This window comes from Ursus arctos, unplaced genomic scaffold (genome assembly GCF_023065955.2).
Source record: "Ursus arctos isolate Adak ecotype North America unplaced genomic scaffold, UrsArc2.0 scaffold_28, whole genome shotgun sequence".
Lineage (NCBI taxonomy): Eukaryota > Metazoa > Chordata > Mammalia > Carnivora > Ursidae > Ursus > Ursus arctos.
The window spans coordinates 17,902,876-17,917,840 of NW_026622963.1; the positions used below are offsets into that span (position 1 = coordinate 17,902,876).

The window sequence follows — 14,965 nt, forward strand, 5'->3', positions numbered from 1 at the left end:
AAACTGAGGACTTCAGAGGGGAGGGGGGCGGGGGAATGGGATAGACCGGTGATGGGTAGTAAAGAGGGCACGTATTGCATGGTGCACTGGGTGTTATACAGAACTAATGAATCACTGAGCCTTACATCGGAAACCGGGGATGTACTGTACGGTGACTAACATAATATAATAAAAAATCATTAAAAAAAAAAAAAAAAAGAGTTACCACGAAAAAAAAAAAACAAAAAAAACATATAGGAAAACCATTACCTATTAAAGGAGAAAAACAAATTCAATGAAGACAGAAAAGGTATTTTTTAAAATGTCAACACCCGAAAGCAGAAAGCAGACCAGCGGTTGCCTGGGAGAGAAGATGGAAGAACAGGGAGGACATGAGGAAGGGACTACCAAGGGCCACAAGGAAATTGGGGGCAATGGAAATACTAATCATCTTGTTCATGGTGATGGTTTCTTGACTATATGCATATGTGAAAACTTGGAAAATTGTACTCTTTAAGTGTGTTCGGTTTATTTTGGGTCAATCATACCTTAATAAGACTGTTTTAAAAAGTCATGCATGATAAACACTTTTAGTTCAAAAAGAAATAGAAGGAATTACCTTAAACTATAGGCCAGCTTTACCTTTCCTTTGTCTTTCCTTCCATTCCTCACACAGTTTCTAAAATTGCACTGGGGTATTATCTCTTGATGGTTTGTCCCCACCCTTTCTGAGCCTGGTATTTGTGAGATTACCTTATCTCCTATGTTGGCTGCACACGTTGTTCAAGCATTTTCAGTTTATTATCTTAGTTGCTCTGATTTTATCAGGGGATTCAGGGAGATTCCAAATCTATGTTGCTGACTTCTTCTCAGTCTCCTCTGCTCACCTGGTAGTTTTCATCGGGTGCCCAGTGTCAAAGGGTCAAAGACACACCTGTCAATGGCATCTATACATGATTCTCCTGTTCTGAGGATGACTACAATGTGGGTCACATCTCTGTCCCTTCCAACGCATTGAGAATGGGAGAGAATATGTCTTGTTTTCTCACCCTCTAGGATATTTCATTCACATGAAATGATTTATTTCCATTGTTTTGAATTGGGAATTATTTTACAATTCTTTTGGGCCCTTCTTTCCTACCCCACTCCTCAAGCAATACCATACCATGGTAATGGTGACAGCAGAGGCAATTGAGGCCAGGCAGGCACCTAAAACACTGGATAGATGACCCTTCTCTCTGACTAAAAGAGATGTGTTCTAAAGAGTGTGTAGAATGTCTCTGTTGCTTTTTTTTTTTCTTTTGCTATACTCCTGCAACTTGGCCCTGAATGGAGATGTAGTTGTGGGAAGTGTGTGGCAGATGGGGGAGATTAGAGTCCTAATTTTCTGGCTGGAAGAGCAAGAAGGAAGGCCCCAGTGTCTCTACAAAAAGAACTGGACAAATGGAAAAGCAATGACTTTTCCTAGACCCCTCAGAAAATTGGTGTTGCAGGACAAACTACCACCTGGAAATCTGAAGACATGTGAATCTAGAAGGTCACACTGAGATCTGCTCACCTGGAGAAGCTACTGAGGCCTCACACTGGTAAACACCTAAATGGTAATTTTGACAAATTACAAGAGGCTGGGTGTGGACCAATTTGAAAGTGAGAAATTCTTGGGGGCCCAATCTTAGGAAGACTCCCACACTTTCATGGACATTACCTCTACAAACCTTGGCAGGTTCTCACAAGGAAGGTCCAAGGAAGATTCCCTTTTGGCATTAGTAGGGAGAGGAAGACTAATCCTTGTGAAATATACCAGAGCCTTGTTCATAAAAGAGGCCTACTTTCCAGGGGGAAAGCTTTTATTGGAGTCCTGTCCCACTACCATAAAAAAGGATAGTCCTCTCAAGCCACCCCCTATAGCCTGCCTGTCTTACCTAAGGCATGGGGGAAGGGAAATCCATATAAGAAGAAATACCTGTCAAGGTCACAGGGCAGAGAAACATGTATGCTAAAAGACTTGATACAATCGGAAGATTATGAAACACTCCCCTTCACCCATTCCTTACCACTATAGTGACAGGGTTCCAGGATACTAACAGTGATTACAGATAAAAAAGCTGCACAACACAGACTCTTTGAGGAGGAGTCCTTAGGGAGGCCCAAAATTAAGAGAGAAGACAACAAGGACAATAGAGAATTTGAAGCCTCTGGTACCTACAACCGCAGCCATAAAACAAAGCCTCAACCCTACCCATATTAACATCAATCCTCATTGTAGAGGACAATTTACCTCATTTCTCATTACACAATACAATATGTCTGGATTTCAAGAAAAACTTACAAGGCATGATAAAAGAGAAAACACAGTCTTCCATTGTACATATATATATATACCATATCTTCTTTATCCATTCATCAATTGATGGACATGTGGGCTCTTCCCATCATTTGGCTGTTGTTGATAATGCTGCCATAAACATCAGGGTGTATGTACTCTTTTGAATTAGTATTTTTGTATCCTTTGGGTGAATACCTAACACTGCTATTGCTGGATCTAGGGTAGATCTATTTTTAACTTTTTGAGGAATCCCCATACTATTTCTCACAGTGGCTGCACCAGTTTGCATTCCCACCAACGGTGTCAGAGTGCTCCCCTTTCTCCTCATCCTTGCCAACACCTGTTGTTTCCTGCGTTGTTAATTTTAGCCATTCTGACAGGTGTGAGCTGATATCTCATTGTAGTTTTGATTTGTATTTCTCTGATAATGAGTGATGTTGAGCATCTTTTCACGTATCTATTGGCCCTCTGTATGTATTCTTTGAAATAAACCTATTCATGTTTTCTGTCCATTTTTTAACTAGAATATTTGTTTTTGGGTTTTGAGTTTTGTAAATTCTTTATAGATTTTGGATACTAACCCTTCATCAGATAGGCCATTTGCAAATATCTTCTCCCATCCATAGGTTGCTTTTTAGTTTTGCTGATTGTTTTCTTCACTGTACACTTTTTATTTTGATGTAATCCCAATATTTTATTTTTTGCTTTTGTTTCCCTTGCCTCAGGAGAAATATCTAACAAGAAGTTGCTGCGGCTGATGTCAAAGAGGTTACTGCCTGTGTTCTCCTCCAGGATTTTAATGGTTTCCCGTCTCACAGTTTGGTCTTTAATTCACTTTGAGTTCATTTTTGTGTATGATGTGGGGAATATTATTAAGCCACCAAAAAGAATGAAATCTTGCCATTTGCAACAACATGGATAGAGCTAGAGAGTATTATGCTAAGTGAAATAAGTCGGTCAGAGAAAGACAAAGACCATATGATTGCACTCATATGTGGAATTTAAGAAACAAAACAGATGAACATACAGGGGGAAAAAAGAGGGGAAAACCAAGAAACAAACTCTTAACTATAGAGAATAAACTGATGGTTACTGGAGAGGAGGATGGTGAGGGATGGGTTAAATAGGTGATGGGTATTAAGGAGAGCACTTGTTGGGATTAGCAACACGTTTTGTGTGTGAAGAATCACTAAATTCTGCACCTGAAACTAACATTACACTGTATGTAAACTAGCTGGAATTTAAGTAAAAACTTGGAAAAAAAAAAGATAAAGAGAGGCAAACCTAGAAGCTGACTCCCAACTATAGAGAAGAAATGATGATTATGGAGGTGGTTAAAAAAAGAAAAAAGAAAAAAAGAAAAGCGATAGAGAAAATTTAAAAAACAAAACAAAAAACAAAGCTGGTTCTTTGCACAGATCTTTAAAATTTGTAAAACTGTGCCAGGCTTACCAAGATAAAAAGATATTGGTCACAGTGTAACAATATCAGAAATGAAAGAGAGTTCATCCCATGATTCATTACTTGCGTATAACACCCAGTGCACCATGCAATATGTGCCCTCCTTAATACCCATCACCAGCCTATCAAAAAATAGGGATGTACTGTATGGTGACTAACATAATATAATAAAAAAATATTATTATTAAAAAAGGGGGGGGGCGCCTGGGTGGCTCAGTTGTTAAGCGTCTGCCTTCGGCTCAGGGCGTGATCCTGGCGTTATGGGATCGAGCCCCACATCAGTCTTCTCCGCTGGGAGCCTGCCTCTTCCTCTCCCACTCCCCCTGCTTGTGTTCCCTCTCTGTGGCTCTCTTTCTCTCTGTCAAATAAATAAATAAAATCTTTAAAATAAAAAAAAGAGAGTTCATTCCTTCTGACTTCATGAACTTTAAAAAAATAATAAAGAATGACAATGAACAACTTTATACCCACAGATGTGAATATTTAGAAGAAATGAACCAATTCCTTTAAAGACACAACTACCAAAATGTATGCAAAAACAAGTAGATAAACTAAATGAGTCTGTATTTATAAATAAATTGAATTAGAAATTAATAGCCTTCCAAAATAATCACCGGACCAGATGGTTTCACCAGTGAATTTTACCAAATGTTTAAGAAAGAAATTATACCAATTCTCTACAATCATTTTCAGAGGTAAAAAGCAGAGGGAGCACTTCCTAATTCATCCTATGAGTCCAGCATTACCCTAATACCAAAACGAGATAGAGGTCTGCCTTTGGCAAGGGCATGACCCCAGGGTCCTGGGATCCAGACCCCATCAGGCTCCCTCGTCAGCAGGGAGCCTCTGGCTCCCGCTCCCCCTACTTGTGCGCTCTCTCTCTCTCTCTCTCTCTCTCTCAAATAAATAAATAAATAAACAATATTTAAAAACAAAAAAAAATGAGATACAGATTTTACAAGAAAGGAAAACTATAAACCAATAACTATCATGAACATAGACATGAAAATCTTCTGTAAGAAAACAGCAAATTGAATCCAGCATGGCAGGGAGCCTGGGTGGCTCAGTTAGTAAAGCTTCTGAGCTCTGTGCTGGGGCTGAGTCCTGCATGGGGCTCCCTGCTGAGCAGGGAGTTGGCTTCTCCCACTCCTTCTGCCACTCCCCCGCTTGTGTGTGCCCTCTCTCTCTTTCTCTCTCTCAAATAAATGAATCCAGTACTGTATAAAAACGATTAAATACCACAACCAGGGGTGCCTGGGTGGCTCAGTCGTTGGTCGTCTGCCTTAGGCTCAGGGCGTGATCCCAGCGTCCTGGGATTGAGCCCTGCATCAGGCTCCCTGCTCCGCTGGGAGCCTGCTTCTTCCTCTCCCACTCCCCCTGCTTGTGTTCCCTCTCTTGCTGGCTGTCTCTCTCTCTCTGTCAAATAAATAAATTAAAAAATCTTTAAAAAAAATAAATACCACAACCAAGTAGGATTTATCCCAGATATGCAAGATTGACTCAACATTCAAACATCAAAAAAGTAATCCATCACATCAATAAGCTAAATAAGAAATATCGTGATCATATCAGCAGATGCAGAAAAAGCATCTGATAAAATTCAACACCAATTCATTCAAAAAGAAAGAAAGAAAGAAAGAAAGAAAGAAAGCAAGCAAGCTTTCAGCAAACTAGAAATAGAAACTTCCTCAATTTGGTAAAAGAATATGCAGAAAAAACCTATAGCTAACATCATACTTAATGGTGAGAAACCAGATGCTTCCCCCTAAAATCAGGAACAAGGCAAGGATGTTCTCTCTTATCACTCCTATTCCACATTATACTGGAAATCCTGGCTAACTCAAGAGGACAAGAAAAGACAATAAAATCTATGCAGATTGAAAAGGAAGAAATAAAATTGTCTCTATTAGTAGATGACAATATTCTATGTAGAAAATTCCAAAGAATCATCAGAAATACTCCTGGGGCAAGTATATCATGGTTACAAGATACAAGGTTAATATACAAGGGTCAACTGCTTTCCTATATTCCAGCAATGAACAACTGAAATTACAAATTAAGAAAAAATTTCAATAACTCCAAAAAATACTTACATATAACTCAAAATATGTATAGAACTTTTATACAGAAAACCATAAAACATTGCAGAAAAAGTCAAAGAAGCTCTAAATTAAATGGATAGATATTTTACATCCATGGATTGGAGGACTCAATCTTGTTAAGACGCAAATTCTTCCAAACTTGACCCACAGATCGATGGAATCCCAATTAAAATCCAAACAAGCTATTTTGCAGTTATCTAGGAATTGATTCTAAAGTTTATATGAAGAACCAAAAGCACTAGAATATCCAACATAATACAGAAGAACGACACTATCCAACTTCAAGACTTACTATAAAAGTACAATAATCAAGATGGTCTGATACTATTGGTCAAAAAATAGACATATGGATCAATGCAACAGAATATACCAACATAAATATAGTCAGCTGGTCTTTGACAAAGAAGCAAAGGTAATTCAGTGGGGAAAGAAACGTTTTTTCAACGAATGACGCTAAGCAACTGAGTATCCACATGCAAAAAAAAAAAAAAAAGAATCTTGACATAGGCCTTTTACACTCACAAAAGTTAAGTAAAACTGGATCATAAATGCAAAATGTAAAACTATAAAACTTGAAGAAGATTTTAGACTTAATTCTATGTGACCTTGGATTTGGTGGTATTTTTAGATATAATACCAAAAGTATGATTCTTGAAAGAAAAAATGCTAAGTGAGACTTTTATTACAATTAAAAACTTCTCTCCAAAGACACTGTGAAGAGAATGATAAACAAGCCTCACGCTGGCAGAAAACATTTGCGAAACACATATACCATAAATATACATATACTTCTAAAAATATACAAAGAACTCTTAAAACTCAATAAGAAAATTAAAAAAAGACCCAAATTAAAAATGGGCAAAGGATGTGAACAGATTCCTCATCAAAGAAGGTATACAGCTAGCAAATAAACATATGACAAGGTGCTCAACATCATTTTTAACTAGGGAATTGAAAACTAAAATGACAATGACATACATCTCTGCAACTATGAAAATGTCATATATGCATAATATATACATATATATATTTGTGGTATAAATTATACACACTGAGATATATATCAAATATCAAGTGCTGGCAAGGATGCAGGAAGGTGAGACTCATACATTGCTAGTGGCTATGAAAATGGTGTACACACTTTGAAAAACTGTAGGATTCCTATAATGTTAAATGAGATTTCCATTGACACTCCAAGGTATTTACCCAACTAGTCTGAAAACTTTTGTGCATACAAAACTCTGCATGCAACTGTTTGAAGAATATCTATTCACAATCGCCAAAAACTGGAAATCGCCCAAATATCCTTCAATGGTTGAATAAACAAAATGTGGTACAAATAATGGGATAGCATCCAACAATAAAAAGAACTATTGATACATATAATAACATGGGTGAATCTCAAAGGCATAATGGTGAATGAATAAAGTCAGACTCAAAGTGTTGCGTATGGCATAATTCCATGTACATAATAATCTCAAAAAGGCAAAACTACAGTGATGTCTGCAAAACTATGTCAATGGTTGTGTATTCGGGTTGGGGAGGGTGTGGCTACAAAAGGACAGGACAGAATTCTTTGGGTGATTACCCTAATTGTGTTGGTGGTTACGAGAATCCAAACAAGTGTTTAAACCCCTCTCTCCCCCCAAAAAGTCAATTTTACTGTATATCAATTCAAAACGTCAAATAAATTACTAAACAATTATTAGTTCAAAGCTAAGCAAAAAGTCCTAAACTAAGTAAAATAACAGTTGTCAAGAAAGGCATGAGGATGGTATTAACTAACCTGTAACATAACGCATTATTTGGAAGGGAGGGCGTGGTTACACCCGGAGGGTGATGTGAGAGTGGACAGAAAGCAGTGGACAGGCCATGGTATCAGTGACAGGAACCACTGGAAGTGATGGCATGAAGAAGTAGTAAGAGGAAGGCAAGAAATGGAGAAAGGTCAGAACACCGGTTTAGGAGACTAAAGGAGCAACTTCGCATTTAAGTGATGCATTGGCCCCCAAGTAGGGCTTGGAAATAGAGCCGAGACAGGATGAGTGAGATAAAGTTTGGGAAGAGTGAGCAGAGGGGACGAAATGAGGAAGGTGGACGCACACAGTGCAAGGGTGGAGCAAGCAAAGCAGGCTATTTAAGCAGCTTCTCTTGCAGCCCCCGAAGCAGGTGCCAAGGGGCACCACGAAGAGCAAGCACTCCTGCCAGGGAAAGAGTGCACTCTTCCGGGAGGTCCCGCCCGCGCTGCGGGTAGTAGCCGCGGGTACGCGCGCTCCAGGGCCGGCTCCGGCGGGGCGGGGGCGGGGCGCGCGGCGCGCGCTCGTCCTCGAGAAGCGGGGGCGGGGCGCGGCTGCGGCCGGTGACGTCAGGGGAGGGCGCGCGCCGGGCGGCTGAGGGCGGAGCCAGGAGGCGGGCGCTGCGCGCGACCGCGGGCGGAGCGGAGGGGCGCGAGGGGCGGAGCGGAGCGCGGGAGGAGGCGGGGGAGGAGAGGCCCCCGGGACCGCGAGCGGCAGCTGAGGAGGGGGCAGCGGAGCCGGAGCGCGAGCAAAACAGCTGATCTGATTTTCCTTTAAAGAGAGAGAAAATGGAAGTCGGGTAGCGGCGACTGCGGCGCTGCAGGCTGGCAGAGCGGAGCGGCGCGGCGCGGCAGGTGAGACGGCGCTCGCCGGCCGCGGTGCTACTGGCGGCGGCGGGGCCGGGGCCGCCGACCAGGCAGGTGCGCTGTCGGAGCGCGGGCGCCCGGTCCCTCCGCGCTTTGCGGAGAGGCAGGTGGGCTCAGAGGCCGGGCGACCCTGGGGCCAAGGCGCGAAGGCACAGGGGGCGCGGGGGGCGCGGGCCCGCGCAGGGCTCGCGGCGCGCTGCATTGCGGGCTCCGCTCTGGACCCCGCGGGCGTCGCGGGCGCCGGCTCCGGCCGGGCGCGCATCTCCTAGGCAGGGCGCGGCGCTCGGGCTGGGTCCGGGCCGGCATCTCCTCCGGGCCCCTTAGCTGTCTGCACTGGAACGTGATGACAGGCGTGGGAGGACCGGCCCCCCAGTCCGTGTGGGCGCGCCGGGGGTCCCGCGGCGCCGGCAGACTCCGGGGCACGACGGGGCCCAGGAGCAGCGCGTGAGGCCGCTCGCCGGGTGCCCGGGCTGTGGCTGCGTGGGCCACTGTGGCCCGGCGCACAGCTTGCTTGCTTGCTCGCTTGCTCCGCTGGGTCTAGCTGGACAGCAGGGGAACCGTTAATGCAATTTGGCTGTGAACCCGGAGGCCTTCCCTAGTATCTTCTCACTGGAGGGGAAAAAATTGCATCTGCTGTGCTTTAAGTGCTCCTTTAAATTTGAGAGATGTCAGTGATGTCATCATTAACAAAAACTTTCCTTCATTGGACATAACCGCTCAAGTGTACCCTCCTCCCGGTGCAGCTATTGCAGCCCTTTGAGAATCTTTGCAATAAAATGGATTTGCCTTTGCTTTCTAAACTCAATGGCATTACACAAGTGAAAACGATTTTTATTTTTATTTATTGGTTTGAGAATCAATAGATTTGAGAGTAGCTGAAAGGAAACTTGTTAGATCCCAATGGATCTGGGAATCGCTTCATCCACACCACAAGGATCCGGGGGAAAGTGTCATGCATAACACTACATGCTTATTGCCTTACCTTATCTTTATAAATGAGAGTGAGTTGTGAGATAAAATTTTTTTTTAAAAGATATTATATTTGATGTGGCACATGGTGTGTCCAGGAAAAGGTGGACACTGTGGCCTAAATTTTTACAGGCCTTGATTGCTTCAGGAAAATCTGTAGGTCTCCTTCCTTCAGCACCCCCACAGCCTTCAGGATGGGTCTGGGAGAGGCGGCTTCTGTAGGGCCCTCCCTGCCTTTCATTTTCTTACTATAGCAGCTGGTGTGTCCCCCCATCCTCTAGGCCAATTAAACACCCAGGCAGCGTGGAGAGAGTGCAGAGGCTGGAGACCTACCTGCACAGCACATCAAGTTCTGCAGGAATTTCCCCCCTAAATGCAAGCAGCAAGCCACCATTACTGTGTGTGTAAGTGTTCCATTAGTACTGATTATTATGGGAACAAAAGTAAGTGAGTTCCCAAGGCAGTCTGATTATCTACTTAAGCCTATCATATCGAAAGGGTATTCAATAAGGGACAAAAGTATTGACATTTTTGTATTTAATAATTAATGACCACCCCTAATTGCTTAAAATAAGCATGCCTTAAATTATTAGTGTGATCATATTGGGTGTGTAAAGAAGTAAGTACCATATGCTATGTAAAAGTTTGAGTCTGGTCAGGAATGTGAAGCTTTGAAACCCTGGAGAGGAGCGAAGAAAATGAGGAAACAGTGGTATACTTTAAGGTGATGTTCAGGGTGGCAATGGATGGAACCGATTGCTTCATGGAATCTTGCCAGGTGTGGGTCTCAGCCTGGATCTGCTATGGCATGTGTCTCCATGGGAAGTAACTGCTGCTGGGGCCCTCAGCCCTGGTGGAGGCCAGCAGTGGAGTGTCAAGAAGCTGAACTGTCTGTTCTCACCTTGTAGAGAAGGGGAGGTGCAACCCCCACTGAAGGAAGCAGTGTGTACCCAGCCTCGCACCTCTTGCAGTTGCCAAATATATTCACAACGGCAAGACTGGATGAGACAGGAAGCCTGGTAGCAGAATTTTCTCCGACTTTTCAGTGACTTTGGTCCCACAGCATGTAGTTGCTTTAGAACTTGAGCTCTGAAGTCATGGCTGAGATTTTTCTATAATTGAAGTATTCCCAGTACTATGTGAAATAGTATGAAAATTGTTTTTTCAGGCTCCGGGCTATGAACTCTTCAGAAATTGAGGCTGTGAAACCACTCTGGCCACAAATCCATTTTTTTTAACCTGTAGACCTGTGAAAATATTCACCATAATTTTGAAAAAATTTTTTAAATTTAACTCACTGCAGTACTTGTAAAAATAGAAATGTGTTTCCACTTAATCTTTAGATATTCATCATTTATTTCTTAAAACATTTCAAAAACAAGCACTTTAAAGCCTCTTCATCCCATTTGTATGCTTAGAGTATCATGTCTTCCGTTTCTAAGAAGCCAAAATTGCCTTGCTTTTCTTTTTGTTCCCTTTGGATTTTAAGGTCATTTACTTGTGTCTTAGGCCCAGAGACTAAAGGCTGAGTCAGCTCCCGCAGGGCCAGCAGGGGGCGTGCTAAACGCACGTTGGCGGTCCACTACCTGAGCCACCTTGGGAGAGGATCTGGGATGACCAAGTTGGGGGGTGTGTGCATGTGCACATGTGAGTGTGTGCTTGTGTGCACCGCACCTCCGTGTGCTTGTCGTCCAAGGGGTGGAAACTGAAGGAAGGGTGGGCAAATTAGTTGAATAGCCAGAAGTTGTGGCTTCCAGAATTCCAGCCTCCCTCAAAGAGGCATTGAGATTGCTCTCACTTGAAGGGCTCCTGGTCTTTGGAGACTGTTGGTTCTAGTCTGAAGACTCCATGCCTTCTCAAACTGCAGAAGGGAGAGTGTTGGCTTGGGGAGGAGCTACTGGCCTCATGGAACTGCTGGGCTGCATCCTGATCCTGGGGAGAACATGACTGCCACCCAGGACAGCCAGTGGAAATGATGCCAACCTCCTGTAAAGTTTCCTCTTGGGTTTGACTCCTAATGACTTAAACCCCGGGACTCTGTGTGGCACATCCCAGAGGGTTTATTTGCCTGTCTTACCAGGGTCATTGGCCTCGGGGTTTCTGTGATGGAATGAAGCAAATGTTTACTCGTAGTACATTTCTTTCCCCCATTGAAAATGAAAACAGGAGAAACGAGGCAACTGTGCTTTTTGCTTAAATGTGCTTAATCTGACTCTAAGTGTATGCAGGTTGTTCATCACTGAGTTCCCTATAAGGCTTCTTCTTGCAGGAACTGAGCTCCTGAGTGGAGGGTCATCTTGTCAGTTGGGGAGGGTGGATGGCTTCGACGATCACTGTAGTGTCTAGAGTGGTACTGAGCACCCAATACTCCCCGCTCTTCCCCAGATCCCTCATGGCACTCACATGCAAAAAGAAAACATAATACCTTAGAAGAGAATAGAGTTTTTACTAGAGAACTCTCCAAATGCTATGACTGGATATTTCTTGATACTTCTTGTTCCATCAAAAATGTATGTAAAACCAAATTATTGATTTCAAAGGGACAAATGAGAATAATTTTTCAGCTTTGTGCTGAACCACATTCTTCACTTGGAGCACTCTAAATGGCTACGGGGGGACGTGCCACTAGATAAGGACGTGCCACTAGATAAAATAACAGGTGGCGCCTCATCCTTTTAGATGTCCATCCCTGAGGATGACCACAGACCATCCTATTCACTATTCATCCTATTCCTGAGATCCACAGACATTTAAGTGATAGCTTCTATTGGTAATCTAATTTGAAAATATTTTACCCTTAGAAGTTGGAGGTAGAGTTTTATTTGCCCTTGGTTATACTGCTGTATTCCAAATAGTCTATGTGTCAACCCAAGAATAAGATGGCCTTCACACAGATGAGACTGAGCAGGCAACGTAGGAGCCACTTTCACCACACTTTGGGGATAGATTCTTTATCGTTCATAGTAACAGACCGAGAAGTGGGTTGAAATAATAAGTCTCTAAATTCTGAAATTGAGAAATGGGCTGGACACTGCCTTCTTGCCTGCCTGTGTTGTGGTGGTGTGCTTAGCTGGCTGGCTGTGCATTCTATCTCTTGACCAGGAAGTGGGTAGAGACTCTGCATTTCCACCTGCGTCAGCCATAGCTCACCACCCTGGACAGTGCATGGCGTGGTCACGCTCTAGGCTCCTTGTGGAAAAAGGAGAGAGCTAGCTTCATATCTCTGCAAGGCCTCGTCTAGTAAAATCATTCCCTTCCATGAACCCCAGCCCTTGCTATTACAGATTTGTGCTGTCCACCAACTCACATTCTGAGAAGTCAAAGGCACATTACTGCTGATGCAAATTCTAAAGGCATCTCTCTTGGTTTAAGCAGATAAGTCTAAAGTAAACTCATTTCCTAGGTTTGAAGGATTTTGAGTCTCCTTCCAGGGAATTATTTTCTATTTGATCTTAGTTTACTCTTACATAGTTTTCCTTATAAATGTAATGGAAATTTGATGGCTGGATGAATATGCATGAGTAAGATGTTGTATTGACTTTTATGAAATATAAAATGAGAACTTTGAAATTAATTTCCTTTTCTGTTTGGTGTTTCATTCAATTGTTTTATTAGATTACTGTGGAATTTCACGTGGTGCTAAGGATTGGTGTGACTAAACCACCCACTCACCCCTTGGTGAGATTAGATTAAGTTTCTCAGTTGCTGAGACAAGAGCTTAGGAGTTCACCCCAGAGAAGGCAAATGCGTGGAGCTGAAGCAGATACCCTGGGTGCTATCCCTGCCAGGTAGAGCCTTGCTGCTTCTGGGAAGACCTTGCTCTGCTGCCCTTGGGGCTGACACACCCGTGATTTACCCCAGTCATCTCTGTGCTTCCATTTTAGGAATTGTCCATGACGTGGGCCTCTCCTGGTTCTTAAAGTAAGCTCAGGGTTGGCCTGGCATGTCCTTGTCATACAAGAGACTACACAATGCACCATGTCCTGAGACATGAAGTGCCCCTTGTTCTGCAGCCCACCCCCACCCCCAAGCTTAATTTTGCACCTTTATCTTGGAAGTCTAAGGGCCATGGTGACAATCCATTTCCCTACAGTTCCTCTAGTGATGATTTGACATTTGGAAAAACATGTGCATTATTGAAGTATAGGCAACACATTTGCATGTTTAATATTTCATGCCTTTAAAAAAAATTCTTTCCGGGGGCACCTGGGTGGCTCAGTTGGTTAAGCATCTGACTTTTGATTTTGGCTCAAGTCATGATCTGAGATTGAGCCCCACCTCAGGCCCTGTGCTCACTATGGAGTCTGCTCAAGATTCTCTCCCTCTCCCATTGCCCTTCCCCCTGCTTGTGTGTCTCATTAAAAAAAAAAGATCTTTCCACATCCAAGATATACATAGTTAATTTTTTCTTTTTAAAATTTAAGAATTAGATTTTTTTTTGCTAGTCTTTTAAATAATACCATGCTGTTTCTTAAAAGAATCACCACCAAGCAGTAAAAATAAATGGGCCAGCATGCCATCTCTGACTTGGATGGGGTGATGATCTGTGTGACCTTGGGCACAGTCCCCAGAAGGCTCCGGGGAGAGAATATCTGCCCTGGCCCTCCTGTAGGCTCTGGGGGTAGAGCAGGCGGTGGTGGTATGCAGTGAGTTCTTAAGTCCTAAGGAGCCATCAGTTTTCCAATAAAAGGAATTGGACATGGGTTATGTCTCTCTCAGTCATCACTAGCCCGGTTTCTCTCTCTTGTCAGTTGATGGATTTACAATTTGTACTTATAACTCAAGGCATTGCTTGAATGAACTTGCTTTGTCTTGTTTTGTGAAGGAAGCCTGGGTAAGAAGGATAGATGACTTCCTATGGCTTTAGTGATTCTTACAGTCTATCTAAAATTGTGAGCCAGCTCTGTTAAAAATACTAAAGGGAGGAGCACCTGGGGTGGCTCAGTGGGTTAAGCATCTGACTCTTGGTTTCGGCTCAGGTCGTGATCTTAGGGTTGTGGGATCTGGCCCCAAGTCTAGCTCCACACTCAGTGGGGAGTCTGCTTGAAGATTCTCTCCCTCTGCCCCTCCCCCCACTGGTGTGCATGTGAGTGCTCACCCTCCCTCTCTCTCTCTCCCATCTCTCTAAAATAAATAAATCTTTTTAAAAAATACTAAAGGAAATTCCTCTAAATCCAAAGAAATCACAAACTTCCCCAAAATTGGGCTGTGTCTCCTATACCTTGGGTGTTGCTGAGCCCCCAGGGGCTCATCGGATTGGTTACAGAGTACATTTTCTTACTCTTGTATTTGATGAACAAGAAATAGTTGCATGAACTATTAGTGGATACATGAACAACTTGGGGATGGGGAGAGGAAAGAGAAAAGCATTCCAGAGGTGGAGTTGTGTCCGTCAAGTGTCAGTGAGGGGCAGTGACTATGACTTATGATCCCACCAGCGTGACTGGTCCTGGCATTTACCCCTGG

General features: G+C 43.3%; 1 protein-coding gene across 1 annotated transcript in view; it reads left to right on the forward strand.

Annotated features, from left to right (window-relative positions):
- The first annotated feature begins 8,346 nt into the window (after window positions 1-8,346).
- The window catches only part of OTUD7A (OTU deubiquitinase 7A), a 373,519-nt gene continuing 366,900 nt past the window's right edge, over window positions 8,347-14,965 (forward strand). The window contains exon 1 of the mRNA XM_048221216.2: window positions 8,347-8,518. The gene's annotated coding sequence lies outside the window, so the exon portion shown is untranslated. The remainder of the gene's footprint in view (window positions 8,519-14,965) is intronic.